The sequence below is a fragment of the Magnolia sinica genome, chromosome 2, assembly GCF_029962835.1.
Source record: "Magnolia sinica isolate HGM2019 chromosome 2, MsV1, whole genome shotgun sequence".
NCBI classification, from domain to species: domain Eukaryota; kingdom Viridiplantae; phylum Streptophyta; class Magnoliopsida; order Magnoliales; family Magnoliaceae; genus Magnolia; species Magnolia sinica.
In genome coordinates this window covers 114,571,785-114,597,274 of record NC_080574.1, presented here as the reverse complement: position 1 = coordinate 114,597,274, position 25,490 = coordinate 114,571,785, and the positions used below count along the sequence as shown (strand labels likewise).

General features: G+C 39.6%; 1 protein-coding gene and 1 non-coding gene across 2 annotated transcripts in view; both read left to right on the top strand.

Moving 5' to 3' along the window:
* The first annotated feature begins 2,291 nt into the window (after nt 1-2,291).
* LOC131238275 (small nucleolar RNA R71) lies at nt 2,292-2,399 on the top strand. The gene has a single exon (XR_009167680.1). It is a non-coding gene; the product is annotated as a small nucleolar RNA R71 (small nucleolar RNA).
* Nucleotides 2,400-10,256: 7,857 nt separating this feature from the next.
* The window catches only part of LOC131237422 (uncharacterized), a 28,344-nt gene continuing 13,110 nt past the window's right edge, over nt 10,257-25,490 (top strand). Inside the window, exon 1 of the mRNA XM_058235169.1 lies at nt 10,257-10,390. The gene's annotated coding sequence lies outside the window, so the exon portion shown is untranslated. The remainder of the gene's footprint in view (nt 10,391-25,490) is intronic.

Genomic DNA, 25,490 nt, shown 5'->3' with positions numbered 1-25,490 from the left:
GCAAAACAGTCTATACGGGTGTGAGCGCGACGGCTCGTAGGGTCAAATCATTCCCAAAATTGAAAATTTTACTTTAACTTCAACACAACTCAATAAATTAAATAGGATTAATTACGAGTATTGAATCGACATTTTACGTAACAACAATAACAAATTATTTTTCATAATAACAAATTAAGATAATACAGTCATCTAAAATCTTTTCTGGTTCAATCCAGGGCAGAGCACTCGTGTGTGTTGATCCTTTTAGGGAATGATGCTTGGCAGAGCACCTGGTGAATAAACTTTTAGGGTAAATACCCAGGGCAGAGCACCTGTGTGTGTTGATTGTTTTAGGAAATTGCTCAGGGCAGAGCACCCGTGCCGATCCTTTCGGGTATGACCCTGGGCAGAGCACCCATAAACAAATAATATGGTGATCCTTTTGGGACAGAGCACCCGTAAATTAAAATACATTCTTTTTTATGTAATAATAAAGGAAATAACTGTAATTTAAATACGCCATGATAAATAAAATGAAGTCAATTAATAACTCAAATAAATTATCTCCACAATATACAACCAAGAAATCAAATGAAATAATATGCAACTAATGACAATGATTAAATAAATTTAATACATAATAACTAATCAAATCAATCGATATGTTAACTTAAAATCTTCAACAAGGAAGATCACCTACATGCTATGGAAAAATAGTGTGATGGGAGGAAAATAATATAAAGCGATGCTGATTTCTACGTGTACTAACTTGGATTGACCAACTCTGAACTCGACCCGACTTGGGAAGTAGAACTTCATATAAATGCGTTCATCTCCATAAAAATCAGATGTTATAGAAGGATCTTTAGGTTAGCCCGTACTTGGTGAGCTAAGTTGCACTTGGCAGATTCAGTCAACTTGGTGGAACAGCTCAATATACGCTACCTCCACTCAGGATCTCTCTCTCTAGAATAGTTGCAAGGGATGCTGGAAAAACCGACAACGCATCATTGGGGATTGAGTCAGTGAGTCATGAACTCGATGTTGAACCCTCACGGATACTCTCCCTTCTCCTGATCTCTCTTTTTCTTCTCACAATCTTTCTTTTATGATTTTCTCTATGGTTTTTTATAGATAACATGAGAAATGGAGTACAAAAATAATGTCAAGTGAGTTGGTGGGTTCTGAGTTTAAGAGTTGTGTCTTCCGCATGTTCGAGGAGTTGTAAAGAGAAAAAGAACGTGGGCATATACAAACTTTTGATTGACTGTCACGAGGAGGATTGCTGGAGGGCTGATGGCCATTGGATGAAGGATTTTGAATGGTTGAGATTGTATGGAAAGACCTCATATGTATTGGGAAGAGAATGCATGTTATTAAAAAAACGTAAGGCTTTCTCATGCATGCAGAACTCGAGATGATAGGTGGGGTCCATGGAGATGACTTAAAGAAAGATCTAAGCCACGCATCAATTTCAACAATTCAAGTTAGGATATGAGCTTGAAAATGGGTCTGATCAGATGATTAGGGTGGGTTGTGCAGCGAAGATTTTAGAGTGAGACTTCGACAGTTGGGGTCTTGCCAAGCTTCGGTGTTGATGGATGGATCAAATTAATGGGTAGGTCCCACCATGATGGACTGTTGATGGTTGTATCTCGGGGTCATGCGGGTAATAGCCAAAGAAGAAGGGAAAGAGGAGTGGGAGTCGGGAGTCAGTTGCTGGCGAGAGGGGTGACGTGTTGCTGCACATCATTTGTTGTTATTGTGTTTTTTTTTAAGAATGGGCCCCATCGGATGATGTGACAGATCCACACCGTTCATCAATCTTGTTGGGTCAAGTTAGGACAAGGGCCTAAAAATGAGGGCAAACTAATGTTCAAGTGGGCCACATCATAGGGAACAGTGGAACCCACCATTTAAAAAATGATGAAGTGTTACAGTTGGGCAATTCTCAGTTGTATGTATGTTACGAGTACAAATACCACAAATAACGTTTGCAGTCTTTTCGGGTTCTACCTTCTTAAGTCCATGGCCTCGACTTTTCTTGTGTGTTTGGCCACTCTTGCATTTTATTATTTTCCTCTTTTAGAACATAAATTCCTCCCCTTTCCTTTGATTGAGTAGGCTTAGAAGTGGTAATTGTTGAAGAGCGATCTCATGATTGCTCTTTTTCAGCAAGTTTATCAAAATAATCTCATGCATCATCAGTTTCCTTATTCATGAATTCCCCATTATACATCATCTTCACAACTTGGCGCATGTGTGAGGTCAATCCCTTATAGAAAAAGCTTGTTATACGCCATGTTTCGTAGCCATGTTTTGGACATGAATTTATGAGATCCTTAAATCTCTCCCAATATTGGAAGAAGGTCTCATCCTCTTTTTGCGCAAAATTAATGATTGTTTTCCTTAAGGTATTCGTTTTATGATATGGGAAGAGCTTTTTAAGGAACTCCCTTATCATCTCATCCCATATGCCAATGGACCTTGGTCTTAAGGAAAGTAACCATGACTTAGCCTTTTCTTTCAAAGAGAAAGAAAACAATTTCAGCTTAACTATGTCCTCGAATATGTTTGGGAAGTGTAATGTAGATATTATTTTCATCAAACTCTTTCATATACAAGTATGGACTTTCGGATTCTAGTTATGAAACTTAAGGAGGAGTTAAATTACCCCTGGTTTAATATCCATAGTTCCTACATTCAATGGAAATATCACACAAGAAGGTGTGCTCACCCCCGCCGGTTGTAAATAATCTTGTAGAGTACGAGGTGAGGGTGCATTATGCACCTCGTTTTCATGTTGGGCTTCCTCAACTGGGTGTTGAGGTTGATGTGTAGCCATAACTTCTACTGACTCAGAGGATCTCAAGTGATATCTAATTCGGTGATGGATAGGCAACCCTACGACTAATCCTCTTTCACTTAAGAGACGTCGAGTGTTGTCACGAACCCACTTGAGCATGAAACACTCTCAGCCCTCAAGTAACTAAACAATTAAACTTAAAAAGAAAACTAGAAAAACTAAAATAAATAAGAGATCTAGAAAAGATAAGAGAGAGGGTTGGAACAAAATTACCGAATAAGAGTTGTTAGGTTAGGATCCTACAAAACAGAAAACAATGTTAGTTTTTAAAAACAATTTCATTAAAAAAAAATCCTAACCTAAAAGAATAGTAGAAAAATAAACCATAATCTCAACCTAATTCTAATACCAATTAATTCCATAAAAACGTAGCCGTAGTCACCGGTAACGGCGCCAAAAACTTGTTCACAACCCCAAGTGTAGGGTCGCGATGTAATAATAACTCGATAAGACCAAGGTCAAATCCATAGGGACTAAACTTGTATGTATTCTAAAAATAACTTGAACTAGAACTACAAAAATATCTAAATTGAAATCTAAATAATTGACACTAATGGTAAATAATGTTGATTAAAACTTATGACTTTAAAGATTAGAACTAGGGTGCCATGGATCCACTTGTAGCTATCAAGATGCTACCTTACTTGATTCAAGGAAAACAATTGGAATTGCAGTACTATCCTATTCAATTGGAAGATAAATCAATTTAAATCAAATCTGAACTTTTCATTGACCTAATTCTCAATGGAGGAGAATTGTGATTATTAGAAGGGATTCCATCACCCTCAAATTTACGCACTCTGCGCGACTTTCCAAAATAGGCTCTGAGTTTCAGAATATGCTTTTTTAGGATAATTTCAGGAATGTGTTTGTTTTTAGGACAATTTCAGGATTCCTTTTCTTCACTTCAAATCTTTGATTCTTTTCATTCCTCACATGATTTTCTTGGATCTTTGGCATGCGAATTGTTCATTAATGACTTCCAAATCTCCAAATCTTCATTTAGTAATCTTTTGAGCATAAATTTTCCTTTTGGCATCAATTTCACCTTAAGCTCTCGAAATCACATCGCACATGAAACCATGCATAATTACATCGGTTAAGCACTATCATGTTTATAAAACCAAGGTATAAATAGGGAAAAATATGTAATATTTCACAATCAACAGATATGCTTTCGATGACATCGAAGTGTGCTTGATGCCATCGAACTATTTGGTGTAGATTTTCGCGAAGTTGCAAATCTGCAGATTTGTTTCCTATTTTGATTGTGCAGTCGGAGTTGGGAGGTATGTAGGGTTTTCGATGGTTCCAAATTCATCAAAGGGTTTCAAAGGGCATAGCAAGGGTGAGATACAAGGTTGATCGAATTGAGTAAGCTATTTACTTTGTAATTTGTTTTCTTAGTGTTCATCTGTTGCTTTGTGTCGTGGTTTTTTCCTGAAAGGATTTTTCCACGTAAAAATCTCTGTGTGCTTGTATTGTTTGGTTTGTGCGATTGGAATGCTCTCCTAGATTCACCTCTGTGTGCTTCCGCGGTCTCCCAACAAGTGGTATCAAAGCTAACGTTGGAGCGCAGGCTTGAATCTAGAAGGAGATTAGCAATGGCTAGAAATTTGAAGATGATATCGAGAAGTACTATGAAAAAATAACTTTGAGTTATGGAAGGTTGAGATGATTAACCTTTTAACTAAGCAAGGTGAAGATGAGGATCTTGAAGAGCGACAATCGTCTATGAGTGACGAAGACTGGAATACTCTTGATAAAAAGGCCTTATCCTCTATCCGATTGTTTCTCATAGATGAGATTCTCTACAATGTTTTAAGGGAGAAAACCGCAGTAAGTTTGTGGGCGAAGTTAGAGGACATTTATGCGAAAAAGTCACTTGAAAATCGTCTACACTTGAAGCTGTAATTGTTCAACCTCAGGATGGTAGAGGGTGGAGATGTGGAGGCTTACATCAGTAAATTTAATAAGTTGATTTGCACGTTGCTGGACATGGATGAGGTCATCAAATATGAGGATCAAGCATGTATTTTGTTTAATTCCCTACCGGCATTATATGAGTCATTCAAGAACTCATTGTGCACTGAAAATTCGTCTATGAGTGTGGCCACCATTATCTCATCCCTTCGGGGTAAGGCCATGAGAAAAATAAACAGTACCATAGGGGCCTCTTCTGATGCACTGCTTACGATAGTCAAAAATACTGAGCGAGGTACATGATCTTCAAGGTTTAGATCTAAATCCAAGGGTAAGGACAAAGGTAAGTTAAAGTTTTGGAACTGTGGGATGACTGGACACATGAAGAAGGATTGTACAAAACCTAAGTCAAAGAAAGAAAACTTAGAGGCTTCTTCCAGGGAGGTCAATGTTACCACGTCTAATAAAGAGACAAGCACATGTGATGTATTGTCTGTGTCTATGATCGGACACTTGTATGATGATCGTAGTGATAAGTGGATCCTTGACACAGGGGCTTCATATCACATGACTCCTTATCAGAGTTGGTTCACCAGCTAAAGGGAGTACAATGGCGGACAGGTCTTTGTGGGCAATGATAATGCTTATAATGTGGTAGCTATTGGTTTGGTGCGCACGAAGATGTTTGATGGGATGATGCGTACCTTGACCGATGTCAAGTACGTTCCTAATATGAAGAAGAGTTTGATTTCTCTCGGTGTACTCGAGGTTATAAGGTGCAAGTTCACTGGTTATAATAGTGTCCTTAAGGTTTCAAAAGGGGCACTCGTAGTTATGAGAGCGTAAAGGCACGGAAACCTTTAAAGGTTGATTGGGAGCACTTCAGTAGGTGGAGCGGCAACGACTGTTGCGGATTCCATGTCTACACGTATGTGGCTGCTCGTCTGGGCCACATGAGCGAGTGGAGCATGGATGTACTTTCTGATCGTTATTTGATTCTAACTTTTAAGAATTCTGATTTAGATATATGTAAGCATTGTGTATATGGTAAACAATCTAGATTGTCTTTTAAATCTGGAAAACATGTATGTAAGGAAGTGCTTGATTATGTGCACTCTGACGTTTGGGGGCCATCACCAATGATTTCCACTAGAGGGTTGTCATTGTTTGTATCATTCATTGATGACTACTCCCGGAAAGTTTAATTTTACTTTATAAAATATAAATCCAAAATTTTCACCATATTCAGACAATGGAAGGTAATAGTAGAAAACAATCAAGGTGGAAAATAAAGGTTTTAAAGACTGATAATGATGGTGAATTTCTTCCACTAAATTTAATGATTATTGTAAGGATCATTAAGCACAACACAGTGCGTCACACGCCCAAACAAAATGGTGTGGCTGAGCGGATGAATCAGACTCTCCTAGAGAAGGCCCAATGCATGTTAAGTAATGTTGTGTTAGCAAGAACCTATGAACAGAGACCGTTAACACAATCTGTTATTTGGTGAACCGGTCCCCTTTTACGACAATTAAATGTAAGATCCCAGATGAAGTATGAAGTGGTCATAAGGTAGACTATTCTGATTTGTGCATATTTGGTTGTGAGACTTCTCTCATGTACCGTCAGTTGAGAGATAAGTTAGACCATATGGTCAAAAAGCATATCTTCGTTGGCTATGGTGTTGGTGTGAAGGGTTATAGGTTATATGACAAGAAGGTCACACACAAGGTCATCACTAGCAGTGATGAAGGCTCCCTATTCCGCAAGAATGATCAGGAGGAGCAAAAGGAACTAGAGGTCATTGAAGTCCAGATTGATACAGATGATACTCGGGCAGAGACAGACGTGCAAACTGAGGTACAAGAGCTGGTGGAGCAGCCACCTATAAGAAGAAACCCACCACAAGATCACAGGTTACCGATAAGGTACATGGATGACTCTAATATCACCTATGCCCTCGTTATGGATGAGGGGGACCCGTCTACTATTTAGGAGGCTTTTGATGAGCCTGATGCAGAAAAGTGAAAGGCAGCTATGGACGATGAAATGGACTCTTCTACAAGAACAATACATGAGAGCTGGTGGAGCTTCTAGTGGGTTGAAAAGTGATCAGATGCAAGTGGTTATTTAAAAGGAAATAGGATAAATATAAAGTGAGGCTGGTAGCGAATGGTTACGCTCAGAGAGAAGTCATTGATTTCACAGAGATATTCGCACCAGTGGTTAAGCAAGTGTCTATCAAATTCGTGTTGGCACAGGTTCCCCAATACGATCTTGAGCTAAAAAAAATAGACGTAAAGACTGCATTCCTGCACGGAGAGTTGAAAGAGCAGATTTACATGAAGCAACCAGAAGGCTACGAAGTTAAATGGGCAGAGAACAATGTTTGAAAGTTAATGAGGTCGTTGTACGACCTTAAACAGTCGCCTAGGCAGTGATATTAAAAATTTGATTCATTCATGTTGAGTCAGAAATTTACTAGAAGTGAATACGATCATTGTATCTATTACAAGACATTAAGTGATAGCAAATTCATCATCCTACTATTGTATGTTGATGATATGTTGATCGTCAATCATGATATGTTTGAAATCGACTTATTGAAGATTCAGTCAAGCGGGGCATTTGAGATGAAGAATCTGGGGGTGCAAAGAGAATTCTCGGCATTAATATACATAGAGATAGGAAAAAGAGCAGGCTTCAGTTATCGCAGGCATATTACCATGAGAAGGTATTGATCAAGTATGTGATGGACAAGGCAATGCCAGTCAACATTCAGGGACTAGTGAGACCTCGGACGGGTATGCTTAAATCGGTTTATGCCACCACTGTTGTTTTTTGGAGGATTGAGCGAAAATTGAAAACTTTACACTTTAATCGTTTTGGGTATGTATATTATGGCTTGTATAATCCTCACTCGGGTGGACACCACTTTTTAATTGTACTTTTACTATTAACCCTATATTTGTTGATTTTTGTTGTCTCTACCTCGTTTTAAATCTGCTAATTTGAATTGCGCTACTCTAACTGCTCATGTATGAAATAAATGTGAATTTGAACGAGGTCACACGTGTATTTTCATTTGGTTCATAATTGGAAACTCGGGACCAGAGTCTTTGTACTCAGGTGCCGATTTTTGAAGCGTGACAAATACCAAACTAGATGTAGTTAAGGTTCGATAATCACACACAATGGTATCAAAACCTAGGACCAAATCATGCCATAAGCATACTCAATCTAAGATAGAGATTCTTTTACTACCAAAGAAAAAAAAATGTAAAAGCCAACGAATAATCGAAGCTCTTACCAATTTTGATTGCCTAAATCATACGCACCCACACATGCAAATATGCAATTGCACAAACTCTTGCCCAAGGCTTGTAAAAAAGATAAGAAAAATATCTCAAAAGTTATCGAATAATTTTTCTTATTGAGTTTTATATGAAAGAGAACAAAATAAAAGTCCTATAATTAATCCCGGCCCTACATCATGTATAAACTATGGGTTATATATTATAATTTCAATTCTACAATCTTATTTTAAAAGAAAAAAAACTAAAATACCCCTATCTACTTAAGTGAGAGATAAGCAAAGCAAAATAAATTTAAATTAATTTTAAAATAAAATAAAAATCATAACTAAAAGAAAAATGCCATCAAAAGATATTTTTGTGGACCATAAAACATGCGACGGTGCCATAATAAATGGCTCATTGACGTGGCTACGAATTTGGCCCATTATGAAAAGTATTTAGACTTACTTTTTATGCTCTAATGCACGTCAACTCATTGATAAGTAGATCAACCTATATATTACGTCGTCCCTGTCCTCTTCAACAGGTAATTTGTGTTTGCTGGTAGCAACCTGGATGGAAACGGATGCTACCCCCTGCCACCACCTAATGGCTGATATTCGGTGGTCTGTGGGCCCCACCATGATGTGTGTTTCATCCATGCTGTCTATCTATTTTTTTAGATCATTTTATGGTATGAGAACAAAAATGAGTTATATCCCAATCTCAAGTGGAACACATTACAGGAAACAGTGTTGAATGAACGTCGACCATTAAAAACTTTTCGGGGGCTATAAAAGTTTCGGATCAAGCTGATCTTTGTTTTTTTTCCTCCATATGGGTCTGTATGACCTAATCAACAGAGTGGATGTCATATAAACCGTACAGTGGGCCTTAAGAGGATTTTAATGGAGGATATCCAATCACTATTGTTTTCCTGTGGTGTGGTCCACCTGAGATTTGTATCCCTCTTATTTTTTAGATCAAGCCCTAAAGTGATCTGTAAAAATGGATGAAGAGCCCACATAGCACCGACCATCAGGATATACGCATTGTATATCCACGTAGTCTGTCCATTTTGACAACGGATTGGCTACACTCCCTGCCACCAGCCGGTGCTCTGTGGGCCCACCATGATGTGTGTTTCATCCTTCATCCATTTTTTAAGATCATTTTAGGGCTTAAACCCATAATTGAGAGGGATATAAATCTCATGAGGACCACACCACATGAAAACAATAGTGATTGGATATCCACCATTAAAATCCTCCGAAGGCCCACTGTACTGTTTATTTGACATCCAATATGTTGATTAGGTCATGCAGGCCCAGTTGAAGGGAAAGAACAGAAATCAGCTTGATCCAATACTTTTATGGCCCCCAAAATATTTATAATGGTCGACGCTCATTCAACACTGTTTCCTTTAATATGGTCCACTTGAGATTGGGATATACCTTATTTTTGGTCCCATAGCGTAAAATGATCTGTAAAAATAGATGGACGGTATGGATAAAACAAATACATCATGGTGGGGCCCACATAGCACTGACCACCAGCCATTGGCTGGTGTCAGGGGGAGTGGCCAATCCGTTTCCGTCCATTTTGGCATGAGTTAAAATATGAAGCCGATCAGTAGACCGTACCACCGGAAACCCTGGTGATTGAACACCCACCGTTAAAAACTTCCCGAGGCTAATGTTTATTTTCCATCTAATCTATTGATAAGGTCACACAGACAAGACATAGATTATGGGAAGCACAAATAAAAGCTTGATATAAAACTTTTGTGGCCCACAGTTTTTAACGGTCATTCACCGCTGTTTCCTGTGGTGTGGTCCACCTGACACTTGTGACTACTTCTTTTCTTGGTTCATGCCATAAATTGAGTTGGAAAAACGGATGGACGGCATAGATATAAAACGCATACATCGAGGTGGGCCCCACGGTCAGGGTACCAACCACATCGCTGGATCTGGGGTACCAGCCAAGTCGCGTCCGTTCCTACCAGCTTATGAAGAGATCTCTCTCCTCATAAAGAATGCGGCAGAAAGGAGACACGGAGTCTGGGCGTCTGAGTCGCGGTTTCTCAAGACGATTGAAGTGAGTTGATGTTTTCTCATCTTATCTTTTCTTTTGCATCTGAGTCTGAAATCGGTAGATTCTCTCGAGTAGAAAACGTTCCTGATCGAACGGCCTCTTCTTCTATTTCCTCATTTTCTCCCATTTTCTTTTTCTTTTCACTTTTTCATGTTAGCCTCAGGTCACTACAAGGGAGGAATTGTACGATCCTCGACCCGTGGTTCAGTGATCCAGGCCGTTGGTATTGATCTGAACAACTTTCGATAGAGCATGGCATAAAAATCTCCGTGATTGGAAATCCCATCCCTCGGATAATTTTCATTCTCTTTTCATTTTTAGTTGGACATGGGCTTTTTTGGTTTGTTTTTCTCTTTGTAAATAGGTCACAAATTTAAAGGTAGGGATCATCCCATTGAGGATGTTTTGGGACATGGTCAGTACACAGTGGGGCCCAACAGACCCACATTCTGGATCACTAAAATATGGGCCCCACTTGTATGCTTCAGTAGAAAGGGAATGATGTGATAAGATTTATACGATCCTTGACCCGACCATATGCATGCTACCCTCAGGCAAAAAGTGAGGCGCAGTCGTTTGGCGATCCAGACCGTTTATCAGATTAGGCTCACAGTGGATGGACCATGGTTAAAAAATCTCCTGACAGATCAAACTTGACATTTCTATTGTTGGCTTGTAAATAGACAGTCAAGAAAAGGTCCTAGGACGTGATGGTTTGGATTTTCTAGTTTGGGTGGACTATGGGGCATTTCCATTCATAGTCAGGTCATCATATCAACTGTATGATTGTTGAAATGTGGGACCCACATTTTCTTCAAACTGACAATCAGAGAATGCTATGCATATCCTCTGGTTTTAGATAATATAATTTTCCACGATACATTGTGCTTATTATATGGAAATTCCCATACAACCTACATCCCACTGTGCACATTGTCTATCAGGACTGACTATCTGGTGGGCTGTACCATGGGCGGCCCACAGTTTAAAAACCAAACCTATTGGAAGATACTGACATTACATTTTCTCACTTTTCCACTAGTTGACTATCAACCTTGAATCATTTGCTTTAGTTTGTTTGTCTTTTGGGGTTCATTTGAATCCACAAATGAGATGGCTAGAAACTGCAGCATATTTTAACATGCCATGGTTGTGTTTGTAGATGACCAAATTGCGATGATGTTTCCTAGATTTTGTAACAAGGAATTAGTACTCAACGTGTAAATTAATTTCATTTGAAGTCCAACTTCAGACCAAAGGTCTCGGGGTTGAAGGTTAACACCATGAAATGTGAAATGCTTGATAGGTGCGGTAGTTTGTGGGTCTTTTTGGTTGCCAAACAGGTTCTTTCCTTACTTTGTACCTTGGGTTGCCGTTGTGCATTGGTAAACCTTCAAAACATGTGGGATTTGCTGATCAAAAGGATAGAAAGAAAGCTTTCGGCCCGGAAAAGTCGTCACCTCTCCTTGGGAGGTCGTCTCATATTGATCAAAGTGGCTTTTTCCTGTATGCCTCTCTATTTCATGTCCATCTTCAAATGTCCCAAGTCTGTGTTAGATAAGCTTGAAACACTTAGACGCGATTTCCTTGGAAATGGGAAAGCAGCTGTTAAACAATTCCATTTGATTAATTGGGGTGAAGTTTGCAAGCCTTGTTCGGAAAGGGGAGCTGGATTATGGGTCCTGGATCCTTCAAAAAAAAAAGGATTACGGTTCCTAGAGACGATGAACAATGCCCTTTTGGGTAAGTGGCTATGGTTGTACACGACGGAGGATAGTAAACTCTAGAGACAGGTTTTGTCTGCTAAATATGGAATCAGACTGGGGGTTTGGTGGCCAAAAGATTCATCTAGATACAAAGCATTAGGGATATGGAAAGCTATTTACTCGTTGGTCCCGAACTTCAAAGAAGTTGTTTCTTTTCAGATGGGGAGTGGCAATCGCATTTGTTTTTGGGAGGATTTATGGGTTGGGAGGGGTTGTTAAAGGATATGTTTCTGAATTTGGCTCAGTTGGCTCTAGATAAGAAGGTTTCCGTTGATAAATGCTTCTCTAAATTGGGAGAGGAGGTTGCGTGGATGCCTCCTTGTCACAGAGAACTGTCAGATGATGAAGTCGATACTCTTATTGCCCTTTTGGGGAGACTTAAGTATGTTGAGATTAATGTTGGGGAGGTGGATATACTGATCTGGAAAGATCCTCATTCAAACGGTTTCTCGGTCCGGTCCTTTTACAGGTTTCTATCCTCATCCCCTTTGCCTTCGTGCATAACTTTCAGTTTTGGAAATACGGCGCCCCGACGAAGGTGGCTGCTTTCGTTTGGTTGGTGGAAAGAAATAGGATTCTCACGGTGGACAACTTGCGTTAAAGGTGAATGGTGCTTCCTAATGTTTGTGGAATGCTGAATCTGTGGATAATCTCTTCCTCCATTGCAGCTTTGCAAGGAAGATTTGGGAGGTGTTTCTTTCTTCTCTGAATGTGTATTGGGTAATGCCATCCTCCTTGTCCTTTTTAGCCTCTTGGCATGGGTGCGTACTTCAGAAAGAAGGGAAAGTGGTGTGGTGGCTAGCGGTCATGGCTGTCCTATGGGCTATTTGGGGTGAGCGCAATAGACGACGCTTTGAGAACAAGGAGGAATCAGATTCTTGAATCACGCGAAAGGCTAAATCTATGGTTGTAGAGTGGGCTGCTGGTTTTAATTCTATTGAGGCCTGTATGCTTCTTGCTTTCTTAGGTTCGTGAGTATGCTTGTATTTTTTCAAGCCTCTTGGCCTGCTTCTCAATAAAATCGTTACTTCTCAAAACAAAATAATAATAATAAAAAATAAATAAATCAGACTGAAGGTGATTGCAACTTGGTTGTTTCCACCTTAACAAACTGGTTCTTTTGATTTAGTTACATAGTGCATCCAAACACACCTATGTGATTCACAATGTGGTTGTGGAAGGCAGGAGGTGGAAGAAAAGAGTCGGGTGTGCAACTCTATTGTGCAGTATTTCAGGGAGTTGCTCACGGACGACAGTTGGGTGGGACTTAGGCTGGATAATCTCCACTTCAATCAGCTCCCTATGGAAGATGCGGAAAGTCGATAAAATCCTTTTTCTAAGGAGGAGATCAAAGTTGTGGTGGACTCGTCGGGTAGCAATAAGGCTCCCAGTCTTGATGGCTTTCTTCAAGGTGTTCTAGGACATGGTGAAAGGTGATGTGCTTAAATTCTTATTTGAGTTTTGGGAGAGATGCCGGATTTTTCCAAAAATGGGGGCGTCATTTATAACTATCATTCTAAAAGTCAAGGGAGTTGAGAGTTAGCAGGATTTTAGGCCTATCACTATCAGTCTAATTGAGTGTTCTTATAAGATCCTTGCTAAGATTTTGGCTTCTAGATCTCGGGTGGTGCTAGGAAATATCATCTCTGAATCCTAAGTGCACTTATGGTGGGGAGACAAATATTGGATAATGCTTTAATTGCTCATGAATGCGTGGAAAATTTAGTAACGCATAGATTGGTTTGGAAATGGCATGAGGGGGAAGTTTTTTAATACTAGAATATGAGAGGGAGGTGGGAGAGGAAGAGTGAGAGAGTAGTAGATGGCTTATCAAGAAAACTTGATTTAGCCTCTAAATGTTTCGTGACCAAATGATGGGGTTGAAGAAACAAAGATTGGGTTTTCTCACCAACTAGGTGAAAGGGAAGGTGGCCAATTTGTGATGTTGAACAATGATGGACTTAATCAAAGGGGAGTAATTATAAGGGGATTATGGGATATCATTATGATTGTTTTCAAATTCTACTGATTTATAGTGGGTGTTAGGAAGTTTTGAAAACCCTACGGATCTGAGGGAAGGGGATGAATTTTTGTCAATTATTATCTACCCTAGATGAAACTTGTCCTAGGAAACTCCAACACAATGTTTTAAATGTCGATGATATCGGCTGATATATCCCACGATATATCTTGTATCCCACCTGTGTGATACGAAATGCACAATTAGTGTTGATATATCCCACATGTTTGATCTAGTGGGCATTTTAAATTTTTGATCCTTTGTTTTTTTTTTTTTTTTTTTTGAAATTATGTTAAATCAGTGTCAAATGGTTATAAATCCAATGGTTCTTCATGTTTTGCATGAAAAGTCATGGAGTTGGAGCATTGATTTGATATCCATTGGTTCGTCATGTTCTCCCTGTTTGTTCTCAAAATTTTCCTTCAACTAGCTATCAATTGAGACTAATTTCCAAGTATTTAGGAGTATTTGATGAAATAATCATCACATCACTTACACTCTAATTTCAAAATTTGAATGTAGGTGGTTCGATTTGGAGAAAAATTGAAATTTTCACAATTTCTCCCAAATTGCTTGCAATGTTGCACTCCAAACAAGAAATCAAGCATGTATGAGGGATGATCTATTAATTTGTCAAGTCATTGTCAAATTTTGGAAAAAAATCATTTTTTAATTAAAATTAATAAAAAACATATTAAAATATTATTTTTTTTCGAAATTTCCCTTAAACCAGCCATCAATTGAAACTAATTTCGAAGTATTTAGGAGTGTCTGATGAAATGATCATCACATACACTCTAAATGTTTTGTATTCAATTTGAATATAGTTGCATTAGTTCAATCAGACAGTGCATAACTTAGGACCCTGTACAAAGGAAACCTATTATGTGCACTTCTTTTTTGAGATTTTATGATTTAAAAGTGTGTATTAAGGTCTTTTTTAAGAATCACTGAAGTTTCATTGAAAAATTCAACCATTTCCCCAAAATTTCCCCATGTTTCCCAAAAAGTGCGATAAATTACCCGATACAAACGATAGATCCCGTGCAATAACCAATACGTATTTGTATCCTAAGGATGTGGTACGTAACGCGATATCGATATTTCGAACACTGCTCCAACATTATTCCTACTGAATTGAAAGAGCTTATGGGTCACCAATCACAATACATTTGAAGATTCTCAAACTTTTTATAAATCCATTCATGCCAAGATTTTGTGCTGCGTGCGTGTGCGGGTACCCACTGTAGGGTTACAATTGCTATATTTAAGAATGCTCCAAAAACTTAATATACTTTATGGTCTTCCTGTTTATTTATAGGCCTAGTACATCTACCCATTAGAAAAGTTTCATATGTAAAGATACTGTGAAAACTTGCTATACTTTATGGCCATTGTGTTTATCACACTCAACTACTACTAACATAACATAAATAGACTAAACTAGGACTTTAATAACTTGTATAACAAGCCAAATCAACTAGGGCTTTTAGCTTGTGTAACAAGATAAACCAACTAGGGCTTTAATTACTTGTGTAGCAAGTCAAACCAACTATGACACTTATTTAGTCAAGGAAACCTCCTGCGTAGCTTTTTTTTTTTTTTTTTAAATAAAAATTATTTATTTAAATAATCAGCTACCTGTTATGTAACTTTGCTGTAGCAATACCATAGTAGTACTACAGCATGCTACTGTAGTCCCTGCAATGCATCATTAACACATTTAATGATATGCAAGCTTGATGGATTTTTTTTATCTTGAGTTGTTGGGAGGAGTGTTTCGCTGAATCCTTGTCTAGCTTTGGGTTACAACCTTCTTTTTTTTTCCGAATCAATTGGTCCGGTTCATGGTCTAATTCTTTAATGATTTGAGAATGTGGTTGGACGTTCCAAATTTGAAGGTTCTTGTTGAATGGTGATTGTATGATTGCGATATTCTTGGTTCATCCAATTTTCAAATTGTCAAAAAGCTTAAATTCCTAAAGAGGCATGAGTCGAAGTGAATTCTGGAGTATTGATTCCGTGAAACAAAAAAAGATCCTTTTGGGGTTTGTGAAGCTCAACCAAGAAGAAGGGAATGGTATATTGACAAGGGAAGAAGGGTTGTCTACATTTGATCTTTTTAGAATGTCATGACATTCTAGACATTCTTGTGTGAAAAAGCTCAGAGCAATGTGGCTTAAAGGGGGCGGATTATTATTATTATTACTTTTGCGATGACCATGCAATTTTATTAGATAACAAGAGGGGACATTTGATGCAATCACATCTCATCACATGTTCACACTCTACATGTGCACACAAGAAAAGGTCCAGATGGGGGACCACTTAGGCACACATGGTAGGAGTCTCCTAGTTTTTGCAATTTCGTCTTTTTTAAGTTTCTTAGTTGATTCTTTTTCACCTTTTAGAAAGTCCAATTGCAATATATTAGAAATCTCAATCTTCAATGACTTATAAATAATCTCTTATAGCATACATACGGAGAAGTTTTTCTTGCGATTTTCTTCTATAAGAGTTGTAGAGGCCTGAGAGTTTTTCTTGCGGCAGAAGAGCGAGGGGGTTTGTGACATCTAGCATGACAACTAGAGGACTGCTAAGCCTTGCTCTCAGTCTTTCTTCTGTGTATGTGGATGTTTGAGCTAGCCTGGTAAGTAAATTTCAGTTTGCAATTAGTTTCTATTCATTTGATTTTACTTGCATTTACATTACAAGGGGAGGGGATGATGAGAAATCATCCACCATGTTCAAAATACCGCTCCCCAGTATACATAGAGTGTCAGGAGACTTGGTATCAGACATTTTAATACCTTAGCCCATTCTCTCACCCTGCCTTGCAATCTCTGAATATCTGTAGCCAGGGATTCCAATCGGTTGTTAATTGTCCTGTTATTGCGTTTTGTCCATGGATTACAATCGGTTGTTGACTGTCCTGTTATTGCATTTTGTCCATGGATTACAATTGGTTGCTAACTCTCCTGTTTTTTTGTTCTGTCCGGAACAACCAGACCTGCCATAAGCACCAGATGCCGCATCCGTTTCCTCGTGCCCCCCACTACTAAGGTTCTGAATATCAATATTGGAGGGCATATCTATCGGGCTGAAAAATAATAAAGTATAGGTTGTATTGAACCACATAGGACCCATATTCAACCCCATCATCATAATGTCTTTTTGACCAAAGAGTATAAAAAGAATGTAAGAAGAAATAAAAAATGGGAAACATAAGAATTTGTCATTTATTTGTGTTTTGACATGTATTCGTTGGTGTATCAAACCATCCTTCAATAAGAACACTATCTGTATTTGACCTCTATGTTTAGCGTTAACTCAAAGCATTTGGCAATTGGAAAATCGATCCCCGGTTCTTACAGTAATGGGTTTCATTACACATTTTGACCGGACATCTCAAGAATCACCATGCCATGCTTTATGGGACAAAATATTGGGTAGTCAAGGAACAACATGTTCATAGGATGAGTTTAGTGGAAATGAGGATTTTGAAATTGATGAGTGGTAAGACAAGGAAGCATAGAATCAGAAATGAACACATTGAAGGGAATTTAGGAGTAGCACCGATAGGTAATATAAGATGAGGTTTGGCTATGTGCAATGGAGACCAAAAACTGCACCGGTTGGAAAAAGTTGAGTTGGTTCAAGTTGAAGGCTCTAAAAGGGCAAGGGAAAGGCCCAAAAGGGTCATGGGTGGATGTAGTAAGAAAGGATTTGATGACCCATGGTTTAACTGAGGATATGGTCCTTGATAGAGTGTTATGGTGGAACAAGATTCATGTATCTGATCCCATAGTTGGGATAGGCCTTAGATGATGATGATGATCATGAGAATCACCACTGATTATCTAGAAGTAAAATATCTTTCAGTACAAATTTATAATCACAAATATTGTAAATGAAATATAATGAATATGTAATGTACTATTTTAAGTAATTATATGTATTTTATTGTCTTCCCAACTTAATCCAAGCCGAGGATTGGGAGGTACGGTGAAAGAGGTTTGAAGTAACCTCCTAGTGGGGGTTTGGGACAATGCTCTAGAAGCATATAATCACTCAAGTCTGGCATTATAATCTCCAAATTAGGCCCAAATGTAGTTGAAAACGATTTCTAGCCTTCCTCTAAACTTGTAATGTAGAAAACATAAGAAAATGTGTGAAAATGTGGAAAACAAAATTGAAAAATGGTCTCTTATAGGCATTTAGGCTGCATCTTAATTTGCATGAGTATACTGGCCAATTCAAGGTGATATCGGTGCTATAGCACATGAGATGAGAATCCATCTCCACATTATGTCCAGGGCGAGCCTATACGGATTTGATACAGGTGTATTTATTTTATTGTTAAAACCTTGCACTCCAACGGATAGGCCACAGACCCTGCATTTCTTGAACACACGATACTACCATTATTCAGATAGGCATTCCTACTTAACTAGTCCATAGTTGGAATTTTACCTTCACCAACCAACCTTCCAAATGCCACAACTATAGGACCCTGATATGACCAAATCCTAGGTGTCAAAGCCATCGTGACATCCCTCTGCTCATGATTTGGAATGGCTGTATTGTGCTAGTCAATGTTATTGTATCATATCCATTTTGGCCTAATACAATACACAACACGGGTTTGTATCAGCTTGTGCCGGAAAAAGAAAGTCCCATATCGACACCTATATAGCTCAATGTGACCATAAAGGCCCAATTTTGAATTTTGTTTTCAAATTGTCTCTCATTTATCCTGTTTTCATTTCAACATGGAATAAGCTTAGAAAGTCATATTGGAGCCTATTTTTGGGGTTCAAAACACTAGATTTGAGCAAGATTCAGCCAATCGAAGTGTAATAGACCATTTTGGGAAAAGATGGGAAAAATGATAAATGGTCAATTATTCTGTTTTTCCATCTTCTTTTCGTTGCATTTCAATGTAATGGCCCTAATCCACCAAAGCATGCTTGATTTGTGTTCTATTAGGGCCAATTTGGTTGACTTTAAGCAAGTTAAGCTGACAAACAACATTCTTGTCAGAGAATGGAGATTTACCATTAAATACTTGTCTAGAACACACAAAATGATAGATTCTTGAATGTCATTCCCCCTTTTTCCTGATATCTTTTTCATAATTTTTTTGGCTTACAACAAATTTGACCTATACAGTTTGCTATGAGCTGAGACCGATGTGTTTCATCCATTTGTATCAGTTTTTGGCATGGCTAGAACACCCCATGAATTCCTGATACTGATACCATGCTTCTTACTCCTTTGAGGAAATTAAAGAATGATCTAAGTGAGAATTCCCCAGACAGGTTATGAATCCAATGCCAACTATCTTTGTTGGGTAAGGATGGGCAAGAGTTTCAAAGGCATTCTTGCAACCGCATAGATTCTTCGGTTTTGATGCCACAGATTTCTTCATAATCATGGCTCTCAAATCTCTGCATCTCCTGTGATCATATGACATTGCATCATCGTAGCTTCCTTCTACAAAGCAATAGTCAAGTCTATCAAAGTCTTGGAACCTATGGCCACCATGTGTCCTCCCAAAAGTTGACCAAAGCTTCGTTTAGTAGGGGAAAAACACCTGGTTTCATAGAATTGCAAATGCTAGGAATAAAAAGGAACATGCCTACGAAAGTTTCGGAAGGAAAGTGATTGGTAGAAGATCTGAAAGAAACTGAAGAAAGCATTGAAGAATTCTTTAAGGATTTTGTAAAAGGGAAGAGGTAATGAGGCCAAAGCTTGAAGGATCATCCTTCATTGTTCTTTGGATAGTGGCTTGGTTGGAAGGGCCATTTGTAGAAGATGAGGTGATAGGTGTAGAAAAGGTCATAGGTCTCCATGGGGTTAAGATGCGAAACAAAGCGCTATTTGGAGTGTAAACAAGGAGAAAACGATGAAGGCTTTTAGGATAATGATTCTCCTTTTGGTTTTTTGTGTATTTGAGATAACCCTGAAGGGTTGAATATATAGAGCTTTACAACGACTATATAAGGTAAAATGATAAATACAAAATCTTATACTTATACATCATCTATCTATAGAATCAGCTATACAAGGCATGTGGCCCGTCTAACATCCCCCTCAAACTAATGCTGGTCATCGACAAGTAATAGTTTGCCGACTAGAAATGAGTGATGTGCAGAAGTGAGGGACTTCGTGAGAATGTCTGCAATCTAATCATGGGATGCGACATGTGGAAGAGAAATGAGCCGAGACTGAAACTTCTCGCGGATGAAGTGATAGTCAACTTCAATATGCTTTGTCCGTTCATGGAAAACCGGATTAGAGGCAATCTGAATGGCACTCAGATTATCTACATGGAGTGGAGTGGGATCTTGGAGATGAACATCCAAGTCGAAAAGAAGTCTACGTAACCAGATAATCTCACTACAAGCAACTGACATTGCTCTAGACTCGGCTTCCGTGCTGAATTTGGAAACAGTGGCCTGCTTCTTACACTTCCAAGAGATGAAAAAAGCGCCGAGAAAAACACAATAGCCAGTGGTAGATCTGCGTGTGAGAGTACAATCGGCCCAGTCAGCATTTGAATAAGCATGAAGATCCAGAGTGGTCGTAGAGGAGAAGAATAGAGAGTGATCCAGAGTTCCACGTAGGTACCGGAAGATGCGCAATACTGCAATCATATGAAGAGTCCGAGAAGCAGAAACAAATTAGCTAACAACTTGGACCGCGTAGGCAATATCAGGGCGAGTCATTGTTAAGTAAACCAGACTCCCAACCAAATGGCGGGATAATGTGGGTTCCGCAAGGAGATCACCATCGTCACGACCATATTGAACGTTAAGTTCCAAGGGAGTCTGAACGGTCTTCTGATCCGTCAATGAGGCCAAGGCGAGAAGATCCTTGGTATATTTATGCTGGCTGACTAGGATTCCACGTATAAAACACGAAAGTTCAAGTCCAAGAAAGTATGTCAGATGTCCCAGGTCCTACATTTTGAAGGATGACTTCAAAACTTCCTTTAATGCTGATATGTCAGTAACATCGCTACCAGTCAGAAGTAGGTCGTCAACATTTACGAGAACAATGACTATTCCACGCTCAGTGGTGTGCAAGAATAAGGATGGATCATGACTACTTTGAGTAAAGCCAGCACCTGTAACAACATCATGAAAGCGTTGAAACCATGCCCGAGGGGCCTGTTTGAGGCCGTATATAGCTTTCTTCAGGCGATAGACCTTATTGGCAGGGATTAAAGATTCAGGAGGAGGTTTCAAATATACTGTTTCTTGGAGGTCTCCATGAAGAAAAGCATTTTTCACGTCCATCTGAGTGAGTGGCCAAGAGCGAACTGATGATGCTACCAGAAGGGTGCGAACAGTTTTCATCTTGGCCACAGGAGCGAATGTCTCATCATAATCAATTCCGTGTTCCTGTTTGTATCCCTGAGCGACAAGCCGAGCTTTGTATCGATCCAATGATATGTCAGACTTGAGCTTCACAGAATAAATCCATTTACTGCCAATTAATTGTTGGTCAGGAGGTCGAGTGACAATGTCCCGCGTATGGTTATCATCCAATGCTTCAAGTTCATCTGCCATAGCCTTCTTCCAACCATCATGACTGGCTGCCTGATGGTATGAAGTAGGAATAAATACAGAATCCAGGGTAGTATTCATGGTAGACATAGAGTATATTAAGCATTCATGCTGTCGATGTACACGAGTGGAACGACGTACCAAGATAGGATCTGGATCGGTAACGGGTACAATAGGGAGAGTAGTATGTGATGGTACGTGGTTGTCGTGAATAAATCTGTAATGGACAAGGAGGCGTACTCGAGGCAACCGGAATGTCAGGAAAAATAGTAAGACCAGGAGAGTTTGGTGTGGGCGCAGGAAGAACAAATGAATGGAAGGCAATATGCTCAAGAAAAACAACATGTCGTGATACTCGTATACAACCGGATCATAGCAACGAAAACCCTTCTAAGTTTCTCCAAATCCCAAGTACATACATTTGACTGATTTTGGAGAAAGTTTGTTACGTTCACGTGATGCCAGATGAACATAACATACACGACCAAAAACACGAAATGTGGAATATGTAGGAAGTGAACCGATGAGAACAAAGTAGGGAGATTTACTGTTCAGAACTGTGGTTGGCAACCGATTAATCAAGTAGACTGAATGCATCATAGCTGCCGCCCAGAAGGAAGGAGGAACACTCATAGCCGTCATTAAGGTATTGGTAGTTTCAACAATATGACGATTTTTTCGTTCAGCCACCCCATTTTGTTGTGGAGTATCAAAACAGGTGGTCTGATGGGTAATCCCATGACCCTGAAGATATGTACGAAAATTTGTGAAGAGATACTCTCCCCCTGAGTCAGAGCGGAGAGTTTGAATTTTCACTCGAAATTGAGTGCCCACCATAAAATGAAATATTTTGAATTTTTCAAAAACCTGTGACTTAGAGTGCAGAAAGTAAATCCAGGTGTAACGTGTGAAATCATCAATGAATATAACATAATATCGTAATCTAAAGAGAGATATAATTGGTGAAGGGCCCCAGACATTCATATGCACTAGTTTAAACATAGATGATGATTTTGTAGTACTTAGAGGAAATGGAATACACTTACTTTTTGAAAGGCAACAGGAAGAACAAGAATAATCCAAATTTCTTTTATTAAGAGAAATGTTTCCTAACATGCCAGAAGAAAAGAGCTGAATCAAACGATCAAAGGGTGGATGACCCAGGCGAAAGTGTCAGAGTTTCCACATTTTATTTGCTGAACAAATATCCAAGGAAGATAGAGAGAAGAAACAACGAGCTAGAGTAACGGATGGATTCAAGTCCAGCACGTACAAACATCCATGCCGCCTACCCTTCCCAAGTACCTTCCCCGTTGCCAGATCCTACACAAAACAACAATTTGGAAGAAATATGACTAAGCAGTTATTGGATGTAAGTTGACCAACAGAAATTAAATTGGAGGAGAGTTTAGGTACATAAAACACATCACGAAGGGTAAACTGACGATGGGCAGAAGGAGAGAAAGTTAAGAAACCAACGGACTGAATGGGTAGTTTAATGCCATCCGCAGTAGAAATAGCCTGATTTCCAGTGTAGGGACGAATATCGCGAAGATGTGATACATCAACAATCATATGATTGGAAGCACCCGAATCGAATAACTATGGAGAAGATGAGGTTATACCTGACATACTGGCCGCAGAAAGGGCTGCATGATCTGCTGGAGCATCGCAGGAGTCAAAGGTGAGGAAAGACCGTCAAAAGAACCAGTGGATGCAGTATCACTAACAGAAGGCTCGGAAGAAGTAGTCGCAGAAGTAGCAGAAAGAGCATGACCACGGCCAAGACCCCAACTACCACATCCACGGCCGAATGAGGATGTATAGGCACGTGAATGACAATCCTAAATACCATGACCAGTCCGTCGACAATAAGCGCACCAATCTTTGCACTGAGCGATGACATGTCCCACTTTGTGAAAGCCGCGACAAGTTAAAAGGAGTGGAACCACGGTTTGGTGCAGAGGTGGATACAGTAAGTGCCAGGTCAGATGGTCCCTGAGACGTCCCCTGAGAGAGGACCTGCAGTCATTGTTCCTCGGCTAATAAATCATTAATAACCATATTCGTTGAAGGAGTTGGGCTACGGTTCAGGAGAGCAGCCTTGCAATGCTCAAATTCCGGACGCAGTTTCATAAGAAACTGTCTAACTTACGCACTCTCGCGCATTGTTTGGAATATTTTAAAGTCAATTGGGACTTCGGGATCCATCATAGCCATCTCTGACCAAATTGTAACCATTGTAAAGTAGAAGGTTTAAATACTTTTGTCACCCTGAGTAAGGTGAACCAGATCTTGTTCCAGACGGTATAACCTAGCAGCATTACTTTGTTGATATATTGTCTGGAGATGCTCCCACATTGCCTTAGCAATGCGATGTGGCATGAGGCCAATAGCTATTGATCGATCGACCGAATCAATAATCCAGGTAATAATTCATCCATTTTTCATTTCCCAATCAGCCACTTTGTCGGCATCGGTGGAAGCGGGGACAGTAACAAATCCATCAATTAGTCCCCACAAACTACAACCCTTGAGAAAACTCTGAAAGTAGATGGCCCATAGATTGTAGTTGGTGCCATCGAAACTACATTGTGGGGCCTCTGTACAGGAGTCTTTGTCCATAGATAGGAAGAGATAAGAATTATGTCAAAGAAGAAAGTACCATGCAGCCACAGATTAGAACAACAACCAGCAAAAGACAGAGACAACAGTAAATCAGAACAGCAACCAGCAAAAGACAGAGACAGCAGTAGATCAGAACAGCAGACAACAACAGATCAACAAACAGAGACAGCAGGACGTGCAGCAGGAGGGATCGGATGCAGCAGGGATGTGCGCAGAGACGTGCTCAGGGTCGTGTACAGGGGCGTGCGTGCGCAGGGTCGGGCGTAGGGGCGTGCATGGGCAGGGGCGTGCGGAGAGGCCAGACGAGGGTTGTTAACGCAGCAGGATAGCAGGGCACGGCCGGATTTGACAGGGGAGGAGCCGGATCTGACAGGGGAGGAGTCGGATCTGACGAGGTGGGCCGGATCTGACAGATGGTGGTGTCGGTGATGAAGAAGATGTCGGATTAGGATCGGTATTGCTCTGATACCATGTAAACAAGGAGAAAACGATGAAGGCTTTTAGGATAATGATTCTCCTTTTGGTTTTCTGTGTATTTGAGACAACCCTGAAGGGTTGAATATATAGACCTTTACAACGACTATACAAGGTAAAATGATAAATACAAAATCTTTTACTTATACATCGTCTATTTACAGAATCGGCTATACAAGGCATGTGGCCTGTCTAACATGGAGAACCATTATGGCAAAGGCAATATGGGAGACGGATAGGGATGACTCCCAAGAAGCATGATGGGTAAAGGGATCATTATCGGTGAAACAAATAAGCAGGTTAAAGGACATAACAAAAGGAGTGGGCTGGCACAATTATCTCCAAATAGTGTAGATTTAGGGCACTTACGTGCGGGTGGGCAGGTTTTGGGAAGACGTGGTTGGGAGACTTGTGCTTGGCCCAATGGATTCTTAGGCCCTAAAATCATGTCCCATGGAAAGAATCTAGTAAAAGATTTCTATGAGATTTTGGGAGAAACTTGTATGGAACAATCAATTACAAGAAACTTCTAGGATATCAAAGTGTCCTTTCTCAAAGATCTAGGTGGGATCTGGAAGAGGTGTTCTTGTTGTTGGGATGCTTGGATGAAAGAATTTGGTTGGTTTCTCCTTTGGGGAATTTTTCTGTAGAATCTTTCTTGAAGGTGTTGGGTGCCTTGGTCTTCAATGGGTGACAACTGTTCAATTAAGGTTGTCAATGGGCCCCACTAGCATTTGGGCCATGTTTCGGGACAAATTTTAGGCTCATGGTTTGACTTGCGCTAAGGCATTAAAGCACGTTTAGTTTTGAGCCAATCTTAGGCTGCCATTGCTTTGGCGCGATCCCATATAGAGTGAGGTA